The sequence below is a fragment of the Triturus cristatus genome, chromosome 3_1, assembly GCF_964204655.1.
Source record: "Triturus cristatus chromosome 3_1, aTriCri1.1, whole genome shotgun sequence".
Lineage (NCBI taxonomy): Eukaryota > Metazoa > Chordata > Amphibia > Caudata > Salamandridae > Triturus > Triturus cristatus.
The window spans coordinates 175,435,278-175,459,448 of record NC_140583.1 but is presented as its reverse complement, the minus strand read 5'-3'; the positions used below and the strand labels follow the sequence as shown (position 1 = coordinate 175,459,448).

Below are 24,171 nucleotides of genomic sequence, written 5' to 3'. Positions count from 1 at the left end.
ACTAGATGAGGCAGAAAGGGAGGAGGCCAAAAATAACAAGGAATGGACACACCCAAGGGAGTGGGCTAATATGTTGTTGAAGTATAGGGTTGATGAGACTCTTGTGAATTGGATCATAGGTTTTACTATTTTTATGTCAATTATGTGTGAGTTTCCCAGGTCTTGGCTCAGAGATGGCTTGGTATCAGAATAGAATTACTTGCGCACATGATACATATGGGGGTAATGGATTATGAGAAGGGTTTTAGAAGAGCTAAGGCATCTGATCCAGGCCTTAGCTGGAATCAGATTGACATGATCATGCACCTAACACATTTCAGAAGCGGGCCCCGGGGCACCCCCAGGGGTCAGTCTCAAGACACTTATTGTGGTCAATCCTTTCATTCAGGTAATTCAGGGGGAGGAGGGAAGAAGGGAGTGTGTTGGGACTTCAATAGATGCATGTGTACCAGAGCAGCTGGCACATGTAAATTCAAGCACGCATGTTCATTCTGTGGCAACGACTCATACCCAGAGTCCAAATGTTTTAAGAAAACTAAGGAAAAGGGAGGCAAGAAACACGATTGAGAGTTTTTCCCTCTGTAAGGCCAGGTCTGCCATCATAACAAGTGCTCTTATCCCATGGTTAAACTGTTATAATTGCCCCAAGTCTGCTGGAATTGTGCTGGAAGGTTTTCGGCACGATTTCAGGAATCCCACACCTGGCTACACTGGAGTGTCACATTGCCAGAATCAGCTTTCGGTCAGGACCAATGAAGGTGCGGCAGCAGAAAAAAATGATAAAGAGGTTCAGCTGGGGGGCGCTAGAGGGCGCACAAGCAGAATGGCCGCACTAATGTGAGGCTCCTGCAGCCTGGAAATAAAATCCTTCATTTATCCTGCTGAACTGACTGCTCTCCCGACAAAAACCACATACGGATGTAAATGTTATCGTCCTGCAGCCTCGGTGAAAGTTTGGGAGCCGTACGACCAGCCATGATGGAGTTAGAGGTAGCGCAACTTTTACCGGGCACTGAGCTGATGAGGGGCGGAGCGTGCTGACCAGACCTGAGATCTACGCCAGGCCGTGGCGCACCACGAGGCAAGTAGGCCCTGAACGGAGGGCCGCTAGTGCAGCGCCCTGCTTTTGGAACTCATCAGCGGCGGGAAACTGGAGGCAACGAACCGACGCGGGACACTGCCTATGCCTGATATTCCCCCGGTGGGGCATTAATATTGCAGTCGGCTTTGCTGTATGCCGCGGACCAGAGCGGCCTGGGATTTAAGGGGAGGAGCGCTACCTGCGAGAGAGACTTGCCGGCCGCTGTGAGGCACAGAGGCGGAGTGGGAAGCCGTCGGTGGGTGCTGGTGGACTTCGGGGCAAGGTGATCCGGAGCTGCCCCCCCCACCCCCCCTCAACGGTACGCCCATGGCCCGGAGTGCGTGGGAGAGTGGGCCCGCCTGTGTAGGACCCGGCTCCCCCGCTGTGCTGTACATACGGGACAAGCGGTTGGTGGACGCCCAGAGCACTACTGCGGAGCAGGGCGCTGCAAATAATACATATTAGGCACACAGTCAATTGAACGTTGCGCTGGGGGCAACTCGGAAATCCTGATTCGCATGATGGCAGGCTGAGTGAATCACGGGCCTCTGAAGTGCGAGCGCTGGCGCAAGGTGCAGATGGCAGGAGGCGGCGATATTACATCAGAGACTAAGGCCCGAGACCTGCAGCGCAGGAGAGGTACGGCTCTGGGGGACGAATACCGATGAGACGGAACGGTTGCAACGGTGAAGAGGCACAGGAACGGAGGTACGAGCAATATCGGCAACTGAGTGATAGAACTTGGGGGGCACACTGGCACTGTACACTAAATACTGCATCTGACGGCTAGGGACCGGCTCAGTGTAAAGGAGCCAAGAAATAAGGGCTGCTTTCGGACAGACGGGACCCGGTGCGCCCCCGCTACAGGACACGGTGGTGGTGGTGCGCGGGCCCGCCCAAGTGGAGACAAGGGCCGGTTGTGAGGCGCCCCGGTGGCGTATACTGGATTCAGAGGCTCACCATTTCGCAGCTATTACAAGTGGTATCCCAGTACCTACGAACATATCCTGGTCGCGAGCTCCAGTGACGCTGGCCCTATTTCCTCTGCCGCTGAGGGGTGACAAGTGACACTGGTCCATTTGCCTAGTAAATGGCAGGCTATAGGAGATAATAGAGAAAGGTGCACGATTTGCCGACTGGACACACGGTCATTACCTTGAGACAAAGCTGGCATAGTGAGATACGGTGGCAGCAGGCGAGCATTAACCACGTGGCCACATCTTCCCACTAAGATTGATACAGATGCCTAGTGAAGGTGGTGGGAGATACCACCCTCCCTGACTGCATTCATTACCTGGGAGTACCAGTTCTGGCCTTTCTGTATACTAACAATAGCTGCGTACAGTCGCACTGTGTTGTGCCTATGAATTCTAGCCCCTGCCCTGCCCGAGAAGAACGCGGAAACTGCCCCTCGCAAGCTGCTGCAAGTCCCTACAAGAGGCCCACGATGGGTAAACAGGATAGTCGGCAGCCTAAGCTTACATTTGAAGCCCCAACGGCTAAGAAAGGATTGCGGAGCACACAAGACGCGGGGGGCTCACACAGCCCACCTACGGCTGGAGCGGGTTCAAGCTCCCCAGCAACGGACTTACAACAGCTGATGCAAGAAATGAGGCAAGGCTTTGCTACAATAGTGGCTAAGGTGGATCGATTATCATCCAGAATGGATGCCATTGCACAGAAAATGGATATACATGAAGAACGTATAACTGAAACTGAGAGGTGGATATCTGATAATGATGACACCACAGCCTCGCACACTACGCAACTCTCGAGAATGGACACTATCCTAAGAGTTATTGCTGCAAAGAATGAGGAGTTGTAAGCTCGCAGCCGGCGAAATAATATTCGCGTGGTGGGTGTGCCGGAGTCCACCAATACTGGGCGTATGGAAGAATACATGGAGAAGATACTCCTTGCCTCCATTGGATCTGAAGTGTTCTCTAAACAATTTATCGTCGAAAGAGCACCCCGCTCTCTTGGTCCGCAGCCCAAACCCGGAGCGCCACCGAGGCCCATCATTGCACGGCTCTTAAACTACCGGGATCGGGATACTGCGCTGCGGGCTGCACCCACAAACCAAAAACTCTCGTGTGATGGTGTCAACTTCACCGTTTATCCAGACTTCACGCCTATCGTACAAGAACAACGGCGTAAATTCGTTGAAGTCAAGAAAAAACTCCATGCCCTACAAATTGACTACGCATTGCTGTACCCGGCAGAGTTGAGAGTGACCCACCAAGCAAAGCAACACTTCTTTACAAATCCGCAGCAAGTGGACGATTTTTTGAAGGCTCTAAGGAATGCACGGGCTGAGCAACGCGACGGTGAAGATGAAGAACATGAGGATGAACAATAGCTACATGGACGCTGCTTTTTATGGATTGGCCTACGAACCTGGGGGCTGTTATGCTCCGCTGACATTACCCTAGAGGTCCACCAGATGGGCCACGAGGGAGCAGGCACCGAGGCTAAACGAGAATACCATGGTCGGGTATTGGACAGTGGTTGGTAATGTATTCCAGGCACCATCCCCCTTCCCTTGATTTTGATGAGGGGCAGGGCGTTGGGGGTGGATATGTGCGTACCCTGGATGAACCCCATAGGGTGTACCCCAATGAACATACTGACTACGTTGCTCTTGTTGAGCTGTTTGATGGACGTTTTGGGAGGGGGGTGGGAAGAGGATTCTGGCAAGTTGGGGATGCTTCAGTGGGTGGGGGGTGTGGTGGGGGTTTTCGTGGCAACTTTGGTTTTTTCCATTATCTTCAATGATTCTAGTGTCTTTCCACTCACAAAGAACAATGAGTACTGCCTGGGATACGCGATGCGGGAATTGTTAGATATGAACATATCACAGATTAGGATGGTTAGAGTTGTTTATTGATGGGTCCTGGGTCAAAGAACAGATCGAGATAACTGCATTGCTCTTTGGTAATCAGTGGGAGGGGGATAGGGTAGAAGCTCTTGAACTCACTGCATTGATCCATGCTGATATGAACGACCCTGACGGCTATGGAAGGGGAAGGTACGACCTAGATAGCGGTGGTAATTTGACCGATATTTTTCTAGAAACGATAAGAGAACGAGGGGGTGGTTGGGCTCAATCAAGGCTACGACTCAGGTCATTGGGGAGAGGCAGGTATACTTGAGAACTATCAATTGGTGGGTGGGAGGGGCTCAATTTCCTGCATTGTATGGGATTGACAATATTACATCATCGGATAGAATTACAGTTGAGACTGTTACAAGATACATGTTGGGGGTATCTAAGGTAGGGGGTGGGGGGATGGGACTGTTTGTACATGTTGTTACAATGCTGAGCGCGGCTAATATCAAAGTGATGCTATTCACAGATCCGACAGGATTGCATGATGGAGATGTCCGAGGGGGCCCCCTCGCGGTGCATGTAGTACACACAATCATTCACGTACGACACAGCATTAAAATGTGTAATGGGGCAGGACACAGGCTGCGTTGCTACTGTGCTGTAAGGGTAATGCAGTTATCAAGCATGAACACCAAAGGGAACGAGTCAGGGAGTCCTTCACTGATGCACTGTAATTCTTCTCACTACCGACTTGGCTATGGGAGACACTGATTTAAACATACTTACATGGAATGTCAGAGGCCTGGGAGACCCGAGGAAAAGGAGACAGATCCTCTCCTATTTGGACCGCCATGCAATACACATAGCCTTTATCCAGGAGACCCATTTTAAAGCGCAGGCTGTTCACACTTTTGGCGGAAGATGGGCGAAATACACTGCCTTTTCCTCCTACTCATCATACTCTAGGGGTGCTGTAATACTGGTAAAAAAAGGAACGCCCTTTATTATAGCAGGCACTAAAATTGATGCCCAGGGCAGGTATTGTCTGATGTGGGGTAGGCTAGGGCATATGGCAGTTACCCTGGTCTGCTGCTACGGCCCCAACATAGACGACCCGCATTTCTTCACAGACCTCGGAGCGACCATAATAGGCATGGGCCCACAGCACCTCATCTGGGGGGGAGATTTCAACACTACGCTTGATCCAACTAGAGACAGGTCTCACCCGGCCCCACATCATAATACTAAATCCTGTGTGACGCTATTAGAGACACTAGATGATCACAAATTGATTGACACCTGGAGACACCTCCATGCTGACATGCGGGAAGGTACACACTTCACGGCGCAAGCAAGATCCTGGGCGCGGCTTGACTATGTTTTTATATCCCCACGCTTTCATGCGGCGCTTGATCGAGCACACCATCTTCCAAGAACATTCTCTGATCATTCGCCAGTACGCGTTACACTAAGGGCTGCGGACCTTGGCCCCCCACTGACGGCCTGGCGCCTGCAACCCACGATGCTACTAGATACTTCTTTTCAGGAGGAACTACGGGAAGACTGTTTAGATTTTTTCAAGCGCAACAAAGATTCTGTGAAAGATGTTAAAACTATCTGGGATGCATTTAAGGTGACTTTAAGGGGCATATGCATTGCTAAGGGGTCAGGTGTACTGAAGAGTATACTAGCGCGACTAAGAACACTTGAAAATGATCTTAAGGCACTTGAGACATCATTGGCTGACAGCCCTGACGACACCACACTATCACATATTCGTGAAAAAGTGACAGAATATACCGTCGAAGCTGCTAGAGAGACGAAATTTAGGGGTAAACATTGGTTCGCCCGCCGCTATGGCGAAGGCGAGCGACCAGGGAAATCTCTGGCAGCAACGATGAGGTTGACGCGGCCCCCTAACACTATATTAGAACTTGAAGGCGTGGATGGTGAAGTATACAGAGACACCACGCAAATTCTTAACACGTTTGTGGCGCACTATAACAAATTGTATACATCGACTAGGGCTGGGGATCTACATCTGCAAGAATACCTAGAAGATGTGTCCCTGGGATGGCTTAGCGATGCGCAAAGAGAGTTTCTGAGCTCCCCTTTTGAACTGGACGAGGTGCGTGAGGCTATTATGCACATGCAGTCAGGCAAGGCTATGGGACTAGATGGGATACCAATAGAGTTCTACAAGACTTACATTGAATTTATGGCACCGGTCCTGAGGGAGGTCTATGAGGATGCTCTGGAGGTGGGCCATCTGCCCCCTTGTATGCGCATGGCCCTCATCACATCACTCCTTAAACCCGGGAAAGCGGCAAACAAATGTGACTCCTATCCACCCCTCTCATTGCTCAATTGCGATGTGAAAATCCTTGCTAAGCTAATTGCTACCAGTATTAATTTACTACTCCCCAACTTGATATTACCCGACCAGGCAGGATTTGTGCCTGGTAGGGCGACGTCCCATAACCTGCACACTTTCTTCTCGATCCTAAACACGGTACATGAAGACCAACCAATGGCCACCATCTTCCTGGACGCCACGAAGGCTTTTGACTCCTTAGAATGGGATTATGTATTCAAAGTGCTGGAGCGTATGGGGTTTCCAATCATATTTATCTCATGGATCAGACTATTATATGCATCTCCTGGGGCCAAAGTACTGATAAACGGCAGGCTTTCCTCTGCATTTCCCATTACCAGAGGCACCAGACAGGGTTGCCCCCTGTCACCGCTGCTGTTCGCTATAGCTACAGAGCCACTTGCGGCAAAATTGAGGCAACATCATAAAGATAAGGCGCTGAGGTGTTTCCAGAGGCAAATATTAATATCTATGTACGCAGACGATATCACTTTATATATACGTGACCCCAGAGATAATCTAAATCCGGTTCTTAGAGAATTTATCCGATTCGGCAGGCTTTCAGGAGTCCAGATCAACTGGAGCAAGTCTTGTTTTTTCCCCCTCACGGCATCTACTGAGCGGTTTGTGCTGGAGTACCCCCTCGCCTGGTGCGAGGGGGACTTTAAGTATTTAGGCATACACATAGAAAAAGACCGGGATGAGCTCTTGAGGGCCAACTATGGCACGACGATGACCCGTATTACAGATTGCATTGCTCAATGGATTACTCTACCCCTCTCCATGGCGGGAAGAACGTTGTTGATTAAAATGGTAATATTGCCGCAGTTGTTATATCTCTTCTTGAACATTCCCTTTTATCCGGGCAGGTTTTTCTTCCGGCAACTACGCACAGAGCTCATTAGACTAGTTTGGGGCGGGAAGTCGCCCCGACTCAAGTGGGAGGTCCTCACCAAGCCATACAATCAAGGCGGGTTTGGCGTCCCCGATTTTGAGCTGTATTATCAAGCGGCTCAGGCACATTATGCCTATTTCTGGATACGGCAACCTAGATACATGCCCCAACTAGCGGCCGAACACTGGCTGGCACATCCGATCCCCATAGAAGGCGCACTGTATATTCCAGTGCAGGGAAGAGATAAAACACCTACAACGGTGGTAAGTACGGTGACTGCATGGAACCGACTGACTGCCAAATTAGGGATTAGTATGTTGTATGCACCTCTCTTGCCCCTTGTTTACCATCCGAGCATGCCCCTGTTACAGGAAGCAGGGTTTCGGAAATTACTTCATACTATCCACGTCACGACGTGGGGGGACTTGTACCATGCTGGCACATTCCGATCTATGGAACAATTGTATGAAGGCATACAACCTTCTCCCCTTGACGTTTTTCTGTACATCAGGCTCCGACAAGGGATTAAGGCGCTCACACCTGACTTTCCGCAGGAACCCCAGGATGTGGCACCGTTACAACGCATCCTCGAAGACGAAGTCCCTGCCAAGTCAGTCTCTAAAATGTACAGATCGGTCCACTCGTTAATAGACACCCCACCTCTGGCGGCTAGGGCAAAATAGGACCTGGAACTGCAGGCCCCACTGACGGATAAACAATGGGAGTTCTGCCTACAACAAACGGAACGCATCTCCTCCAGTAGTAGATTTAGAATCATACACTATAAATACATCCATAGACTATATTACACCCCGGCTCGGATGTGCAGATACCAACTTCGTGACGACGACAAGTGCGACAGATGTCATGCCCCTGGGGCGGATTTTCTTCACCTAGCGTGGGCGTGTGATGAGGTACACCGATATTGGTGCCAGGTATTTGCAGCACTATCTAAAATGATTAACACAGAAGTCGAGCCCTCCCCTATCCTTACCCTCTTGGGATACGTGGAGCCCATACAAGCTACACACCGCAAATTCATTGCGCTTGCTTTTTTGCTTGCTAAAAGAAGAGTTGCATGTAGATGGGGCAGGGGCAGGGCCCCGAAATTCAAGGATTGGATGCGAGATCTTACCTATTGTCAGGAACAAATCAGTACATATTCTGAACTTTTACCGATAGCATCACGACCCACAGATGTCTGGGCGCCATTACATTGCTACTTATTAGGGGGGGAGAATACCACTGAGGACAGGACATCCACATAGGTACATGCTGGAGAATCCCTCACGAAATACTAAGAGTCAGGTAAATGAAAACGCTGCCCTCGAGTTATTGATGTATAGACACTGCATATTGAAGGTCTCTCCCCTTGTGAATACTATATTGCAGAAATATGTTATTGGTACATGGGGGACTAGGAGAGGGGCTCCTCTAGGTAGAGAATAGCCGCTAGAAGACTCTATAAGAAACCACACGATTGATGCACAGTAATGCTATGATGGAGATATTTGCACTGCAATTGCCTGTTTTTTCCCTACATCCATTGTGTTGACTAGGAATGAAATGTGTACACATTGATGCACCTTTGCTTATTGATGTATGTTCGCTCAAAATTTCAAAAATAAAGGTTTAAAAATAAAAAGAAAATAAAGAGGTTCGGCTGGACAGAGTAGCAGGTCCATTCGAGGATCCCCCAATGCATGATTTGTCTGGGGGTGGTTCCCAAAAAAAGAGCAAGGGGAATTCCGATTGATTCATAATCTTTCATCCCCAAAAAGGCCAGTCACTGAACGATGCCATTGACGGGGACCTATGCAGTGTCGAGTACGCATCTTTTGATCAAGCTGTGGAGATGCTCAGACATTTGGGGCCGGGCGCATTGTTGGCAAAATCGGATATTGAGTCAGCCTTCTGCTTGCTGCCGGTATACCCGCTGGATTTCCATCTGTTGGGCTTCCAATTCAAGGGAAAGTATTACGTGGACAAGTGTATGCCTATGGGATGTTCAGTTTCTTGTGTCTATTTTGAAAAATTCAGCTTTTTTTTGGAATGGGTTTTTAGGCGAGCGACAGGGCACCAGTTGGTATACTACCTAGACGACTTCCTTTTTTTGGGGACACCAGGTTCTCAGGATTGCAAGTGGGCATTGCAGAAGTTCTGTGCACTCATGCAGGATTTTGGCGTGCCTTTGGCACGATGTAAGACGGTGGGGCCAAGTACTGGAATTGAATTCTTGGGGATAGAGTTGGATTCAGTGCTGGGCGTATCACGGCTGCCACAGGCAAAAATCAAGGCTTTCAGGGATGCCCTACAACATTGCTTTGAGAAGGTGAAGGTTACATTACAGCAGCTACAGCAGGTGGTGGAGCAAATAACTTTGCGTTGAGGGTCATTCCAACGGCGCGGCCATTCTCGCGCAGCATTGCGCAGGCTATGTCAGGGTTCAGGGAGAAACACCACCACACCAGACTGTCCAGTGAGGTCAGGCAGGAAATGCGGATCTGGATGGCATTCCTGCGTGACTTCAACGGTAGGGTTTTGTGGCCCGGTCCTCCCAGGTCCAGCCCAGAGATAGGGCTGATGACTGATGAAGCTAGCAGGGAAGGTTTTGGAACCATCCTAGGTCCAGCATGGGTGGCGCAACATTGTCCAGTTTGGTGGAAGGACACGGGGCTTACATCCAACATAAGTTTTTTAGAACTGTTTCTCATCTTGGTGGCATTATCCATATGGCCAGAACAACTGAGGAACCAATGGGTGGTATTCTGGTCGGACAACATAGCTGTGGTGGAAAGTATCAATAATCAAACTGCAAAGTGTGAGATTACCCTGCATCTGTTTAAAGTGATAATACTGCTGTGCATGAGGATGAATCTGCTGTTTAGGGCCAAACATGTCCCGGGAGAACTGAATTATGCCGCTGATGAGATCTCTCGCTTTAAGATGCAGGTATTCAGGTCTCATCACCCGGAAGCATCAGAGAACCCAATGCCTTTCCCAGAACAGTTTTGGTAGCTTGGTGCCCCCAATTATCTGACCTTTTGGCAGCTAGCCTAGCACCCAGGACCAGGAGGGCATACGAAGGGGCGTTTGGGGCTTTCTGCTATTCCTTGGGGGAGATTTGGGAGGATAGTTGGCATGACACTGGGTTATTCGTTTCCTATTTGAGAACTTTGAGAGATGAGGAGCGCTCAGTGACATCAGCAAGGCGACATATTGCAGCCATTTCCTTTTTTGCAAAAGCAAAGGGTAAGGAGGATCCTACTGGCACTTTTATACTGCGAAAAGTGTTAAAAGGGTGGCAATGCTTACAGGGGGCACAACCGGATGTGAGAAGACCAATTGGGGTACAGACCCTGGCCACACTGATGGATGCCCTGCACCAAGTGTGTAACTCTACAGGTGAAACACTTTTGTTTCAAGCTGCCTTCTATTTAGCCTTTTATGACACTTTCAGGATAGGAGAATTGGTAGCAAAAAATAAAATGGACTGGCGGGGGAGGCTTCAGTTGGCACATGTACAGATACGGTGGGACTCCTCATTGATATCAATAGCCAAGTCCAAGACTGATCAGGAAGGTAGAGGGAAAGGGGTAGTCTTCTGAAGGGTGAAAGGAAGCACTTGCTGCCCCATCACCAGGTTGGAAGCATTTCTAGCGCACCGCCCAAGGGGCACGGGGGGTCGGTACTGATTCATGTGGACGAGACCCCGCTCACTATTTTCCGGTTTAGGATGGTCATGGGCTTGGGTTGGCCATGCAGAAAGCCAGTTTGGATCCAGGCAGTTTTGGGACCCACTCCTTTAGGATAGGGGCTGCCACTGAAGCAGTGGCCAGCGAATTGACTGGAAGTGAGGTTCAGAGGATTGGTAGGTGGTCCTCTGATTGTTATAAACGCTATGTGCGCTTGCATATGCTATAGAGATTGCGAAGAAGATGTACTTACGGTTGGTTTTCTCTCATGGTTTTCATTTGCAGGTTCTACATCCTATCCCGCAGGGGGGAAGCTTGCAGCGGTTCATCATCCCTCAAAGGTGGCGACATCCTGTCAGGCAGGAGGACAACAGACACCAGTCCATCGTCTCACAGCGTGCGTTGCGGATCAGGTTCACGCCGGGGAGCACGCTGAACAGGATGTATGGATAATTGGTCATTCATATATAAAGAGGTTGCAACAGTTCTTTTTTCACAGGTACCTATGAGGTCAGGGCACAACAGACAGGTTCCAAAATCTCTTTCTACGGGTAGGGTGGTCTGTGTTTTGGGCAATTTAGGGATCTGGTGACACGCACGTTGAGCAAAAGTCAGGTACCCCCCGCGGTTTGTATCTTGCATTTAGGGGGTAACGATCTGGTTCATCTGGGTCGGAGAGGCTTGATAGAGACACTGCTTACTTAAGTAGGGTGATTGCCAAAAAGATGCCCCGAGGCACTGACAGTGTAGTCACGCATAATACCAAGATTCCAGAGGAGAGGCGGTGAGTCTGTGTGGGCCTTAAATCACTCCGTTAAAAGGATTAACAACAAGATGGATGAAATATTCAGGACCCCGAAGCTTAGGTCCATAGGGCATGGGTGCATCTGGGGGGAACCATTTTTTCTGAAGGATGGCATACACCTCTCAAGTCGAGGGAAGAAGATATTCATGGAGAATATACTGGCATGGTTAGAGAGGACAAAAGAGCAGGGCATGACCTTCGGGTAGGCAGAGGGGAGTTGGGCAACTATACTGGCCTGTGACGGTAAGGTCATGATTGGTGAGCATAGTTTTCAGTCCTTAGCGGGCATCACCCTTGTCAAATGGGGACGCCCGAGGGGGAGACAGATAGTCTCTCATGGGACTCCAAGGGCAGTTACAGCCGGTAGGCTGGAAGGGTGCGGGGGAAGGGAAGTCTCTTCCAGTAGGCTGGTTGGCCAACCCCCTAATGCACATGCCCTCAAGGGCGCAAGGACGCATATTTGCAGGGGCCCCTTTTTGGAGTTAATGTTGATGGCGTAGGGGGTGCCCAAGGTAGGTATCCATCTGGTAAGGTGGGCCCCCTGCGCAAAGTCACTCCGGTAGGCAGTTGGGACTTAGCTTGATCTGGATCTGGGGCCAGCAGTCGTTGACCTTGCCGTATGCTCTAACAAGGATATGCAGAAAGATAATATCTTCATCGCTTAGCTTACAATAGGAATGGCTATGTATTAGAAACATGTTAAGGTTAGCCAATTGACATACTGTACCTATCAATGTATGGACCTTCTGCGTATTGTGTAAATAATGTGAATAATATTAATTTTAATGTTTTTGATATTTTATGTAAAAAAATACGGCCGGGGTTTCTGGCCCCTAATCCAAACAACTGTGGTTTTGAATGGTTGCCTTGGGGGAAAGCTACTCGGGGACAGGGAGGGTCCCCCCACTCCAAGGGTGGTTAGTTAAAGAGAGGAGGGGGATTAGGCAGTACAAGACCATATTTGTGGTCTCAGACTCTGTGATTTTGCTAATCACAGGGTTGGCAACCACACGCTTGCACATAAGGCCTTTGCTACTAGAAAAATCATGTTTAAATAAAAAATGTGACGGTTCCTGTTACCTAAACAAAGAAATTCTAATGCAATAAAATTAGTTAATCAAGATCCAGTACACAAACAATTAGTTTGTTTATGGATGGCTGATGGGTTACACCTTGCAGAAATACACACAGCATAGTTTACAACCTGTAGCAGCTCCCTAAACAATTAAAATCTTTAATCATGGGGCGCGTGGTCATGTGCCGCGGCAAGATGGCTGCTTTCGGCTGAGCTCCGCTCGTACGCGAAGCTCTTAATGAGTTTTCAGCATGTTTTTCCCGCTTTGGGGGATGACACCACCGCCAGCATGCATCGGAAAGGTTGGAGCGGCATTTGGAGCCGTTTCAATGTTGAGTGATGACCTGTGTGACCCAGTGGTAGTGGCGGTGAATTTTTCCTCACAAATGCGAGCAGCCGCCATTTTGAGCCTGCCACTCGCTTCTACACACTTCAGTCTGTGGTAAACCGGTGTTTTATTTATTTAACGCGCGGCAACGTTTTACTTCATCTCTCTATAGATGTTGCTATTTTTTCATTATGGGCATTTGTTTATCTAGTATTGCCTCCTTTTTAAGGCACATTTTATCATGACTGTGTTGCCTTTCTAAGTTACTTCTTTCTGCTTGCTGGTGTCTTAATTCTGCCTGCGCATGTTTCCAGAGCAATTATTTTCTTTTTCTCAGAAGAGGAAGACGTGGGGGTAGACATCCTTATATTTATTCTCCCTTGGTATATATTGACTATCCTCTACGTCTCTGTATAAGGCTGTAGTGTGATTATACAATATATGGGCAGATTGAGATCTCCATTAAAGGTGCTCCATCGTCCTTATCGATATTACACGATGGCCAGTGAAATTCCAACCACGACGAGAGCTACATCCTCTGGCACTAAACCCAAGAGAGCTAAAAATGACCCCTCCTCTCCCATCTTATCATCTCAAAATCCTGTTCTTGATACTATTCTTGATGAGGTGAGGGGGCTGAAATCTTTTATGTCTTCTATTAACGAGAAACTCCAACAAATTGAAGACAGGTGGATTATTATGGAAGCCAAAGTGTTTGATGTGGAGCAACGCATTAGTGACTTACATGATGCCTCAGCTAAAATTCCTATTCTGGAACAGGAAATTCAACGTCTCAAGCTCCAAACAGAAGATCTTGAAAACCGCAATAGACGGAATAACCTTCGTCTCTATGGTTTATCGGAGAATTTGGAGGGTCCTGATCTCCTTCTTTTCCTAAAGAGCTTCCTGCCGGATCTTCCTCCTGAGTCTTCATTAAATATTCAACGTGCTCATCGTCTTGGATGTTTTCAACCAAACTCTTCAAGACCTAGAGGAATTATAATGTTATTTCTGGAATTTTCGGATCTCATGCGTGTTCTTGCAGCAGCAAAGTTGAAGTGTCGCCTTATTTGGGCTGGTCACACGGTCTATCTTTCTCAAGATCTCTCTAATGCCACTAATGCAAGAAGAAAGGAATTCCTGGCCCTTCGCTCTCAGATGAGACAGTTGCATATTCGTTATGGCATTTTGCTCCCTTGTTTGTGTAAAATGAATCATGAGGGTTCAACTCATTAATTTGATGATCCTGCCAGATTGAAGTCTTTTCTCCAAAGTCTCTCATTGAATTCTGATGTTAATTCGACCTAACTTCTCTAACTTTCTTGTCTTCTTCATTATCTGATTCTTAATGGCTGTTCATTTTCTTATCTCTTAATATCTTTCCTTCTGTCGTTCCGTCTTTCCTCGGTGCTGTTGCGCTCCATGCTCATTGCGTCTACTCTTCGTCTTAGATCTGGAGCTATTTCCTTGATCTACATCTTTCTCTTTCTATTTCCTTTTCTATTTTTGTTCTTCATTGCGTGTCCTCTTTCCTTGTTCTATCTTTTTTCTTCTTATTTTCTGTCCTTTATCTATTCTTTTCTGTTTGTTCCTTTTTCATGACAATATTCTGCATGTTGCATGTGCCTATTGTTGTTTTTGTTGTTGTTATATATAATTTGCTTTTGTACTCATCTCATAAGTGGTGTTTTTCTACTTCTACTTCCAGCTGTTCCCCTGAAGTGAATCATCTCCATCTATGTATTACCCTCCCATCCCTCCAATATGTGTAATGTTGTTACGTGGAATGTTCGTGGTCTTGGACACCCCGTCAAAAGAACAAAGGTAATCTCTCATTTGTCTAAACTGAATTCTCATGTTTCGTTCATTCAAGAAACGCACTGTAATGAAGCAGAATCGCTTAAATTAAAGAGACAATGGGTGGGTCAAGTTGTTTATTCTCCCCTGCATCTAATCGGAAGGGTGGTGTTGCTATACTATTTCATAAATCGTTGCAATTCAAATTTTATCTACGCAATGTGATACTGATGGACGCTGGGTAATGGCTATGGTTGTTATACAAAATAAAGAACTTGTCTTATTAAATATTTATGGCCATGATAAGCCAGACCCTGACTTTTGGAATAGTATTAAGATTTTACTTTCCTCCATTGATAGCCCAAATATTATTGTTGCTGGGGATTTTAACCAATGGTTGGACCTTTTCTCTGATAGACAATCCAAGTGTAGATTTAATCCTGACAAATCCCATAAATCATTTAAATCTGCCATTGCCTCTCGTTCATTATATGATGTTTGGAAGACCTGTAACCCTAATTTCCTTGAATTTACTTTTTTTTCTAATGTTCACCATACCCGTTCCAGAATTGATTATATTTTAGTTAGTAAACCCTTACTACCATCTATTCAATCCTCGGAGATTGGATCTATCTTTATTTCTGATCATGCACCTGTCATTTCTGTTCTTGACCTTTCCCTGAGTTCTCCAAAATGTGGTCGTAGGAGACGTAATCATTTTTTGTTATCAGGCACTGTTTTTATAACTGAAGCTACTGCCTTTATTCATACGTTTTTTACTATTAACAATCCTTTGAACACCCCTATTCCTAATAATTGGGATGCCTTTAAGGCTTCCTTCTGTGCCTTTACTATTTCATATTCAACAAAAAAGAAGAAAATCGCAAAGGCAAAGTATACAACTTTACTACAACAACTCAAACTGCTGGAACACAATTACTTTACTTCTAGATCTCCCTCTGTTCTTCATGAATTAATTAAGACCAAATGTGCTCTTAACAAACTTGCTACAGTTGATGCTTGTAATGTACTTCTTAAAATTAAGTCTAAGTATCACAGGGGTCAAAATAAAGCTGGCAAGATGCTGGCCAATTACTTAAAAATTAAATCTGAACGTAAAAGTATTGGTCCTATTCTAAATGAATCTACTAACAATTTAGCGTCCTCTGATGAAGATATTGCTACTGCATTTCATGATTATTACCAATCATTATATTCTGATGACACAAATCCCTCTAATCAAAATTTACACACCTTTTTTTCGGGTCTCCCTAAACCCCCTTCGCTACCTGATGAATTTGAATTACTAGAAAAAGAGGTTACTCTTCAAGAGATAACGGATGCCATTAAAATCTTTAAAAATCGAAAGTGCCAGGCCCTGATGATCTTTCTGTTGAATTTGTTTTCTACATTTTCCTCTATTTTTGCTCCCAAACTACTGGCCCTCTTTAATTCATTTCTTGCTAATTCTAAAGCTTCTGGTTCCTTTATGGAGGCCTTGATTGTCCTTATTCCCAAACCTGATAAAGATCATTCCCGCTGTAAAAACTATCGTCCCATTTCATGAATGAATTATGATTATTAGATATTTGTTAAAATCCGTGCCTCTCGACTCGAGAATATTATTCCACTTTTGGTCAAAACTGATCACGCTAGTTTGTTAAGGGCAGATTAGCTGCGGACAATGCTCGTATGTTTGCTAATGTTATCTCCTTTGGGAGGAAATACAAGTCTCCACTTGCAGCATTGTCCTTAGATGCCGAAAAGGCTTTTGATCGTATAAACTGGCAATTTATGGTTAATACACTTCAATGGTTTGGTTTTGGTACAACTTTTATTTCTTATGTTAAACTGTTATATTCTTTTCCCCGTGCTAGTATTTTTGTGAATAACCGTTTTTCTAAATTCTTTCTTTTATATAAGGGTACACGCCAGGGTTGCCCCCTTTCACCCTTGTAATTTGTTTTATGTCTTGAACCTTTCCTTGAGTGCATTTTTGTTAATACACTTATTTCTGGCTTTATACATAATTCTATAGAAACTATAGTGTCAGCATACGCTGATGATATTTTGGTATATATGTCTAGTCCCAATACCTCCCTTTTTGGATGAGGTTTAGTTGTATTCTAGTATTTCTGGATATACGTTGAACTTTTCTAAAACAGAAGTCTTACCCTTAAACTCTCTCTGCAATCAATGTATGTTTAATAATACTAATTTTACCTGGTGTCCCACAAAAATGTAATACCTTGGTATTTGGTTCTCCTCTACTTTATCTTCCACAATTAGTTTTATGTTTAATGCACTAATTACCAAAATACAATCCCTCCTTCTTTCTTGGTCCCCCCTTCATTTGTCTTGGTTGGGTAGATTAGATACTATTAAAATGATGATTGGGCCCCATGTCCTTTATACACTATCCATGTTACCTTTTCGGATCCCTATCTCATATTTTTCACAAATTAATTCTATTTGTACAAAGTTTTTATGGAATAACATACACCCCGCATTGCTCTTATAAAACTCAAACGTCCCAAAACAGAAGGCGGTGTGCCTTTTCCTGATTTTAAATCGTATCATTCGGCATTTTTAATTCGGCAATTTTTTGCCTCAACTTATGATTTTGCTGATATCTCTACCCTCTCTGGATTGTTTTTGAGCGTTCCCCATTAAAAGATGTTTCTTTTCGAAACATAAGATATATGTCTAATTGTACTTTCATATCATAAAATCCTATTTTAAAATATTCCCAACAATTATTATATAATATTTTGTCCGATGGTCTAGATCCTTTCAATGTTTTTTGTCCTCTACTGTCTGGTATAATAAATGTATCAAATATAAACGTAAATCATTTTATTACAAACATTGGAAGGAGAAGGGAATTATTTGTATCTATCAATTAATGCAGCATAACTCTGTTATTCCCTTCCCTGAGTTACAATTGCAATATCATTTACCTGACTCATTTCTTAATGAGTACCTTTTAATATCAACAGCTTTGCAGTCCTATTTAACTTCTAACAATTTCCCTTCAGCTTCTCCCTCACTCATTCCACCCACACCGTTATATAGTGCAGCCTAAGGCTGCTTCTATTTATAAGATGTTGTTATCGCCTGTTACTGAACGACCTAAATCTCATACAGAATTAGTCTGGGAAGCAGACTTATCTTTACCGCTTTCTATCTCTTCTTGGGATAAATTATTGTCCAAGCTATTTAAAACTTCTATTGCCGCCCGTATTACTCAATCCCTATACTTTATGTATAGTAGAGCTGTCATTACTCGTGCTTGTATATCCAAGTTTTCCCCTACTTCCTTGTCCCTTTGTTGGTCCTGTTCTGAGTCCACTTGGACTTTAATTAATCAACTTTATGATTATTCTAATGTATTGAAGTTTTGGCAATCTATTTGGTCTAAATGTATGCAAATACTTCAATGTAATATTCCATTATCACTGCAAAATGTTTTTATAGGTTCCTTCTCACCTGCTTTGGATGCTTCTACTCCTATTTCTTTGTTGTTTGATCTGTTTATTGCTCTAGCATTCAAAGTGATTTTGTCCTGCTGGAAAGATAACTCTAAATGATCATCGTTAACTTGGTGGAACTATATTTGTGATGAGCACAGAATTACTAATGTCTCTTCTCTTACTCTTTCTCAGAAAATTAAATCTGACCTTCTTTGGCTACTCTTTACTTCTTATCCTTCTACATATGCACCTGCGTCATAATTTCTACCTTCTTTTTATTCTTTCTATTCTCATATATCCTTTATATATATATTTTTCCTATTTCACTTTCTTCCCCTTTCCTCTCTTTTTTTTCTTTTTAAATTATTTGCTCATGCTTTTCTCTTATATATTAATGGTTATATTCTATTCACAATGTGTTCATTTGCTTGATAATGTCTTTCTTTTTCTGAAAACTTAATAAAACATTATTAAACAAAACAAAAAATCTTTAATCAAGTAGTTGACCTACGGCGTTCTGGGAATCTGGAGTGGTCTTATATAAAACTGCGAATCACAGTATTACTGAAATAAACACATTTATGTTTTTCAGTTTTAATCAATAAAGATAATTTACTTATACATAACGTATTCAGAAGATATCAATATATAGCTTATGAGTAAATTCAGCAGTCAATTAATGTTTCTGTTTGGAATTTTCCATTGCTTCCAAGGGATCCAATGCCATATGAGAAAAGTTCAGACAGTGCAAGCTTTTAAATCCATAGCAATTCATCATCATCATTATCTTTATTTCGACTTAAAAAGTCATAAAAGAAGTAGCAATACATTACAGAACAAATCTTTACATATTATTAAAATTTACGGTAAGGATTAAAAATCATAACAATTTCATCAATTATGCATTAAATCAACAGAAATGCAGCTCGTATTTGTAAGGTTCAGGCCCCTAGACATTAATGGAGGCAAAGTCATTTTGCTACAAGACATCTTCTGATGTTCCACATGGCAGCTAAAAATTTACTAACAGCAAAAACAGTTAATGGGGATAGGTCAGTTTTTAATAATCGATATGAAAGTGAACAGTGCCTAATCCCCCAATTACTACATAGAGGAATGATCCACATCTTCCTAGGCTTTAGGTAGGAAGGACAAAAAAACATAACATGGATATCATTCTCCAATTCGTCCGAGCAAGCTGGACAGTTTTTGCTGGTAGATGGATACCATCTACTAGTAAGGGCTCTTATTGGTAGGGAGTTGTATCTCCATTGGAGAAAGAGTTTCCTTAAACCATTATGACTAATGTTATCCAAAACAGTCTCCATCTTATAATAGTCTTTCGATGTTATAAAGGTACTGGACATTATCCCCATATGATCATTCAATAAACAGCTAGACAAATTAAACTCATGATACCGGTTGACCAGGTCTTTGCGCGATAAATTTCTACTGGCCTCTTCCGGATTTGTCCACATCAAAGGACAACCCAGCCTCTCAAATTCCTGCTTAATGTGTTTTAGCCAGGGGAGTTCCCATATAAGTGGGATTTGTAAAAGTTCCTTAAGCTCTTGCCTATAGCTAGAAAGTTCAGGGGTTACCCATAAGCGCCTCCAAAAAGTTAGAGGCTTCAGACCCAATTCCTCTTTTAATGGTCTTATTCCCAGATCAAGCCTGAGGGGAAGAATGGGTGAACTAATAGGCAGAGAAGCTAACTGCCTAAGAAACTTATTTTCCGTGACAGTGATTGCAGGGGCACACTTGTGTCCCCACAATTCACCACCATATATTATAGCCCCACGTGCCTGGATTTTATAAATTTCAAGGGGGGGCCCAATAGGTTTTATCGTCGACTTATTCCACATTTTAATGATCCCCCCTACCTTTTGAGTCAGCTTAAGTTGAGATTTAGTCTGGTGTTGAGCCCAGGTCATATTCTCGTTAAGAGTCAAACCCAGATACTCAAACGTTTGTACTCTTTCTAGGCTCACACCATCTATGACCGGATTTGGGCGGGTTGTCTTAGGAGGATTAAAAATCATACATTTCGTCTTGGCAGTATTTATTTCCATCCCCCTATCAGAGCAAAACGCGACGAAACCCTCTAAAACTCGCTGAATACCCATAGGTGTTTTATCGAGTAAGAGGGTGTCGTCAGCGAACATAATTGCTGATATCCTTATGCCACCAAGCTTTGGTGCATCTCTGTTGGGGACCGCATTCAGGTGGGAGATAACTCCATTTACGTAAAGGCAGAACAGAGTTGGCGCCAAAACGCAACCCTGCCTAACCCCCCTATCGACTGGGAAGCTAGATGACAGATTGCCTTCTCTCCCACACCTGACCTTTGCGAAATTTTGAGTATGGAGTCTTATGATAATATCCAGTAAGGGTGCAGGTATTCCTAAATCCCGTAGGACATTCCATAGTTTCCTACGTGGAACCAAATCAAAGGCCGCACGCGGGTCTACAAAGACAGTGTAAAGAGAACCGCCCTCGACCTTCGTCGCCTTCCAAAAAAGCATAGCCAATCTAAAAATCTGATCGATGGTGGATACACTCTTTCTAAAGCCTGCCTGATACTGACTCAGAATCTCTGAGTCCTCTATCCAATCCAGGAGGCGATCAAGAATCAGCCTAGCAAAACGTTTCTGATCTACATCTTTTAGGCTGATTGGCCTATAATTGGCTGGAAGCAGGGGCGACCCCTTCTTAAAAATAGGGACTACCTCCGCTCCCAGCCAAGTATCAGGGACCGCCATACCAGCGGAGATGGCATTAAACATAGTCAGCAAATAGGGCGCCCAAACCCTAGGTTCGTGTTAGTAAAGATCTCCCGGAACCTTATTCAGCCCTGGTGCTTTGCCCGCAGGGAGTCTAGATATCGCAAGGTTAACCTCACTCAGGGTAAAAATAATCGCTTCTGAGCCATCGGCGCAACTCACCAACCTATCTCCCAAAGGGACTTCCAGACAGGGGTCATCCCCCTTATACAGGGTACTAAAGTGATCTTCCCATACCTCTGCAGCAATATTCGAAAATTCTGGTTGGTCGGGATCAGGTGAGCCTGTGGTCACAATCTGCCAAAATTTACGTCCGTCCTTGACGGCTAGGGCTGTAATTAGCCTAGCCCAATTCTCATTTCCCCACTCAATCTTAGCATGGTGTATTAGGTGGCGATATACTTGCCTCCTTTGCTGGATAATTTCCCTGCTTGCACTGTTCTTTACTGCATCAAGGAGTTCGCTCTTCGCTTGTCTACATGTCCTGTTATACCAGGATGGCTTCCTTCGTGTCCTTTTCCCACCAGAACCTGGGGGATTTAGAATATCTGAGAGTCTTATAAATAATAATTTATTAATATCTCCCAGTCTTACAAAGAAATAAGACACAGGCTGCTGTTCAATAAGGGTAGCCACATCAGCCAGTACTGGAATGACCCTAGCGTAGAGATCGGATAGTTCCTCGGGGTTGTCAACCAACTTATGCCATCTTACCCTGCGTCTATTACTAGAAAGGGTAGCCCTGCTAGGTGTACCAGAGAGCGGTCGAAATCTGCTCTTGCAGGCATCTGGGACTAAGAAATCCAAAATCAAAGGATTATGGTCGCTCTCTCTCCTAGGAACCACCCTAAAATCTAAGACTCTATTCCAGGCCCTACACTGGACAAAAATGTAGTCAAGTCGTGCCTCCCTCCGCACCTTATTAAATGTAGGCATGGAGGGGTTATCGGATCTTGCACGACCGTTACAAGCCCTCATCGAGTGGGCAAGGGTCAGAGATGTAATTTGGATGGCCAGAGGAGTCCACATCCCTGCCACCGGCCCTGCAACAGGTGGGATTTTCCAAAGATCATCCTCCTCCTTATTTATACCATCCAGCAACCCTTCAAGAGGTTCAAAATGGGAGTTAAAATTGCCTCCCACCACGAACATAGTACCCTCAGGAATTCTAGCCAAAACAGTGGACAGCTCTTCAATTGTCCCTGACTCAGCGGAAAGACTCACAGGTCTAGAATAGACATTAACCATAGCCAATCTGAAACCGGTCCGCCACTCCAGAAACACACACTGGACATCATCAGTCTTAGTGTCCAGAACTATGGGTCTGCAGCCCAAATGGATTGCAACCCAGATCGTTAGACCCCCTGACGGTCGACCCTTTCCTCCCCACCTAGCAGGGACTGAGAAAGAGGCATATCCAAAACGGGATAGCTCTTCCCTCGCCCATGTTTCCTGGAAGAAACAGATGTCGTGAAGATCTATAAAAGATCCCCATTCAATACAGGCCAACTTATTACCAAGGCCTGCTACGTTCCAGGAAAGAATTTTTAATACAGATGGGCCTAGGGAGGTATCAAGGAGTTGTACAAGAGAAGCCTCATTTCTTGGGTTCACCAGTCGAAAAGGCGATTGACCTCGTGGTGAATACCCATTGCAAGGGGCTACTGCCATTATCCCTGACTTCGCTAAATGACAACTCACACCTTCAGTTCTCTTAATATCATCCTCCCCAGAAAGTCAGTCAACCAGCTATACCTATTAATGCAAGAGTAATCAACTAAATTAGGAATCTCATGTCGAGTATAGCTAAATCTTCTGCCTGGGGGTCTAAATCCCACCCTTGTCCATTCCTCAACAGTCCCTCGATGAGTACGAATGTTGGATGGAGGATAAAAAAATTAGAGTGGGAAAGGTTGAATGGATGTACCTTCCTTACTACCCAACCAATTACAAATATAGGAAACAATTTGTGGATTTCTAAAATTTACCAGAATACAGTCACCCCTCAATTTCTTCTCGGTATGTCCCAGCCAAGTGACCCTCCTAACCATCAGCAGTTCACCTCTCATAGTTAGAGGGAGGGGTCTATGGGTGTTCAACCAACTGATGACTTTTTTTTAGAGAGTCACAAGTTTCTAATACAGGATTAGTGAGCTCAGGAACACCAGTTAGAACAATTACATAAGGTGCAGCCTCTGGGGGAAGATTTACTACATTTTTCCCACTTAAACTGGGTAAATCGTGTGTACTACGGCCATCTGTCTCATTCGGAGTCTTCCCTGATGTAATCACATTTAAATTGGCTACCAGGCTAGGATTCCTTACACCGGAATAAAGCTGCCCATGAGAGGGAAGTGAAGTTACAGTGGAAAGGGCTGGAGGTTTAAATGAAATTTGGGATGTACCCGGTAGGATAGATTGTGAACCTATCGTGGATTTTGCCAGGCTAATAGAATTAGGCAACGGGGGATCTACAGTATTTATAGGCAACACACTTTGAGAGCTTCCCTTGGTCTTCAGACAGTTCTCAATATCCCCTGCAACCAGTTCTATTTTTTTTAATCTGGCATCAATAGAGTCAAATCTGGCCATCAAAGGGACAAAAAAATCTTTTAAAACATTAGTGATAGCATTGGTAAGGTACTCTCCCCCCCCTCCAAGGCCCTCTTCAGAGATACCTGGAAGAGGATGTGATAACGACGATATTTGAACATGGTCAGGTAAAACTGGGGTGACATTAGAATTTAGTCGGTGGGTTATGACGAGGGTAATCTATTTTAGCCCTTTTACCACCCTTGAGCTTCCTCACTCCCTTCCTTTTTGGAACAGCACCCTCCCGAGACCCACGTGGAGAAGGTATTTTCGAGTCACTCCCGCCTTCAACAGTCGATACAACTTCAAAAGTAGCGGGAGGGAGACTCTCAAGAGTGGGCTGGAGTGTATCTCTACAGGAAGATGTGCTAGTCCTGAGTTTTTGTAGGACAGAATCTATTGTATGGTCAATACTGTCCATAAGGGCAGTATGAGAGTCGTCC

General features: G+C 45.0%; 1 protein-coding gene and 1 long non-coding RNA gene across 2 annotated transcripts in view; one reads left to right on the top strand and one right to left on the bottom strand.

Annotated features, from left to right (window-relative positions):
- The window catches only part of ANO3 (anoctamin 3), a 1,942,403-nt gene that overhangs the window by 414,095 nt on the left and 1,504,137 nt on the right, over positions 1-24,171 (bottom strand). The window lies entirely within an intron of this gene.
- Positions 14,789-24,171, top strand: part of LOC146859889 (uncharacterized) — a 50,295-nt gene continuing 40,912 nt past the window's right edge. Inside the window, exon 1 of the long non-coding RNA XR_014978732.1 lies at positions 14,789-14,907. This is a non-coding gene — a long non-coding RNA (uncharacterized LOC146859889). The remainder of the gene's footprint in view (positions 14,908-24,171) is intronic.